Raw genomic sequence first — 3,633 nt, 5'->3', positions numbered from 1 at the left:
TGGTGGATTTAGAAACTAGGTTTACAAGGCTATATTTGTGTAGAAGAAATCATTTCCAAAATCCAGACATACGTGGTTCAAAATCAAGCAGAAAAATGGATTTTTTGGACAGTCTCGGATGAACAGTAATAAGCAGGCAGCCAACTTTCAAAACTCGCCACGAGTCGCTCGGGATGAACTAGAAAATGAGCTTGGTACCATTTTAAAGCTCTAAGAGTCTACTTTCAAATGCTGCAAATGGCAGTCCATTTCGATCAATGAGCAAAACGTTATAGCTACACAAATGTTGCTGGTCAGAAAATTCTGGAGCTTGTTCCAGTTTTGCTTCTTTACTTGTAACTCAAAATTTAACCAACCATTTGGGTTGATTTTTGGTAGACAACCACAATACACATAGCACAACATATCTACACCAATTTGGAAGCTCAATTTGCACCAGAAAATTTTCGAAATTACAGGGCAGCAGCAAACAAGAAAGTCGGCAGCAAGTCAGAAATTTCAGACAGTACCTTTTCCAAATTTCTAACTTTCTTCCAACTTCATTCCATCAATCATTCTATATACATGTAACATAGCACAATATCAGCAACCAAAACATGTTAATTCATCAAATCAGCCACCAATAAGCATCCTCAAACGCTCGAGCATGTCATGAAATTGCAAGAACATAATTACTCAACCAATCAACCCAAATTCTACCATAGGTTGCAAACCCATGCTACCTTTGCTCCATTTGAGCTATAATTTTGCAGATTGAAGTGTGGGTGAGTGAGTTACCTCAAAAACTTAGTTGGACAGCTTTAGAGCAGAAATCTTGACCGAAATTCCTCCAAGAAAACCGATGAACAGCCCCCGATCAAAGCCCTCTAATGGATGATGAAATTTGGAAGTGGATTGAGGTAATTTTGTAAGGATTTTGGCTAGATTTTTCTTCCCATCTTCTGCCCAATAGAGAGTGACGAGAGGAGAGAGAATGAAATCAGGTATTGTAATGAAAGTGGAGAGAATTGGTGCCTTTAAGTATAAGTGTCAACTCATGCTAGGTCTGTTTAGGGTCTTCGCGTGTCCAATTTTCGCGCTCGTTTGCAACTTTTGTGCACTAAACCTCTGAGGTAATTTCCCTAGTACATTAATAGAACATTACTAGTAGTCTAATATCATGTTCTTAAAATCTCCAATTAATCAAATTAATGTGCCTGTCGGGGCCTTTTCGGCACGCGCGCGTATAAAGGTCAAATTTAAGGGTTTTTTCATTTGAACTTGAAAATTCAACTTATTCGATTCTAAAACTCTAATATATGATAATCCAAATATATATATATATATATATAACAATAAAAATCACGATAAGCAATTCATCTTGAATAAATTTGGGCATTAAAATAATATACGCGTAAAGAACCAATCGGTAAAATTTATTTTCGAGAAATTCATGTACTTTAGTATTTTTTTTTTTGGGTAACTCGAGTACGAAATATTTTTAAAATGACCAATTTAACAATATTTTGAAATAATAAAATTATGGGTCCTCACATATACCTTATTTTATTTGAAGAGAGTGAACGAGTCCTGGCGAGAGTTGGACAGACGGTCCACCAAACCTTGGGGTACATCCTGGGGGGAGATAGGGTAGTCATGCCTTCCTTCATTATAAACCACAAATAGAGAATTCTTGTTCAAATCCTTTTTCTCAAATCTCCATACCTAATTCCAAAACTCGCAATCTCGACACGATGATAATCAAAATCAAGTTCGTATGTGGTATCATAGAAGGGTAGAAAATAGAAAATAAATAGTCAAGCCTAGGGCGTACCTCAGGGTTTAGCGGACCGCCTGCCTAATTCTCGCCATGACTCACTCACTTACTTCAAATAAAATAGTTTATAACCTCAAAAGTAAAAGAAATAACAGTTCCCAAACTTGAAATGTACAAATATCTTCATTTCTATTTCAATCATCCATACAATCCCAAATATATCAAAAGATATGAATTCTAAATACATTCAACCCTAATCGAGCACTAACACAAGTACAATCGCAAAATTTCAAAAACTAGACTATGCTAGCCTGTACTAGTCTCACGCTCTCGTTCGTACCCCCTGTAAGAAAAACAAATTTAACGGAATAGGGAGAGCTAAAACTCAGAGAGATTCCAAATAGCAGGTTGACCGTTATTTAAAAGGACAAGTAGTAAAGTAGCAAAATAGCAAACATAACAAGTTCGTAAAAGTGAGCAATAACACTTTAAGTAGCAAATCTCAAAATGAGCGAGTGTAAAATTCTTTTCTAAACGACACAATAATACTACGAATAACAATCAAAGCATAAGAATACGGATGGCTCTCAAGAGCCAAATTCCCATTGTTTCACTATAGCTTGATCAAGTAGTAGTTGACACTTCATTAACTTTCAAGTAAAGTAACCAGTCCAGTAGTGCCCCACTTAACACCAATCTCAGTCCACCATTCAACCCCCTTACCGGGCCCGAGCGCCAAGATAAACACGTGTGGCAATACTCGAGTATATTGATTAATCGAGGAAGTATCACTCCACTCGACAAAACAAGAGACCCATGGTTAGTTATCTAATTGACCAAATCCTTGCCAACTCGACTCGATTAACTAGCCAGTAGGATTTGGGCTCCCAAGTAGTCAACATAGTCGATGACCAATCGACTTAGTCAAGAGAAAAGTATGGAGACGGGAATGAGAGGCATCTCCCACTCGAATCGAGTGTGGTACATACTATCGCTCAGCACTTACAAGTCAAGCACAAGTATGAATACAAGTATAGGTCAATGCAAATCATGTTACTTGTACAGGCATGAATGAGATATCAAGTGTTTAGTTGAGTTAGATCAAGTGCGATAAAGTACACACTTACTCGACCAAACCAAGCAAATCTTATCCGATCACGTTGATAAAGAATTTAGATCAAGTATCAAGTTCAATCATGTTTTTGGAAGCACTCACCAAAGGTCTAGTGCTTTTCAAAATCACGTTCAGGTCCAACTCCTTGGTTGAAGTCCAAATCTGCGATAAAATATCATTTAAGAATATAAAACTCTCTAGAGTTTGAAACACAGGAGTTTCGCTTCAAGAAAATCAAATAAATGAAACTTGTTTAAGTGGTGGTCATATGGCGTATCAAACTCTAGAAAACTCATGCTTGCTCTTTTAGTTTCGATAGAGAAGTGATTTATACTCTTGAAGTCACACTTAGTATAAAAACTCGAGAAAATCGTCTTTTTAAGGGTTGCTACTTTTACTTGGTAAAGGGCACAAGTTTCGGCAAAATTTTCAACTTATATACCTCTACGAATGAAAACTCGAATACCATAACCAATCGAAATTCACTTCAACCTCGAGCCATCACTCAAGTCTCAAGTTTACTCGCCTAACCCTTGAGCAAAAATGTGGGCGGCTTCAGCCATTTACGGCTTCATTATTTTCCTCAACCTAGCCCAAATTCACACATAAGCAATCTTAGCACAATAGCCCTTCAACTAGGCTCAATGTCATCCAAATACAAGGCAATTCTAGCAATCAACCATCAAAATCAAAGCTAGAAACCAGTTTTAAAGACGAATGGCTAAGTAGCAGGTTTGACGTCTTTTGGTGTTTTGGTCACAAC

The 3,633-nt window shown here is 37.2% G+C and overlaps 1 long non-coding RNA gene across 1 annotated transcript; it reads right to left on the bottom strand.

Moving 5' to 3' along the window:
* Positions 1 to 408: 408 nt before the first annotated feature.
* LOC140010747 (uncharacterized) lies at positions 409 to 854 on the bottom strand. The gene is made up of 2 exons (XR_011817859.1): positions 778 to 854; positions 409 to 556 (listed from the first exon to the last, which is right to left on the bottom strand). It is a non-coding gene; the product is annotated as an uncharacterized lncRNA (long non-coding RNA).
* Positions 855 to 3,633: the final 2,779 nt, after the last annotated feature.

This window comes from Coffea arabica, chromosome 7c, assembly GCF_036785885.1.
Source record: "Coffea arabica cultivar ET-39 chromosome 7c, Coffea Arabica ET-39 HiFi, whole genome shotgun sequence".
Taxonomy (NCBI): Eukaryota; Viridiplantae; Streptophyta; class Magnoliopsida; order Gentianales; family Rubiaceae; genus Coffea; species Coffea arabica.
Note: the sequence above shows the minus strand (reverse complement) of the source record. Positions and strands in the feature narration are given on the sequence as shown.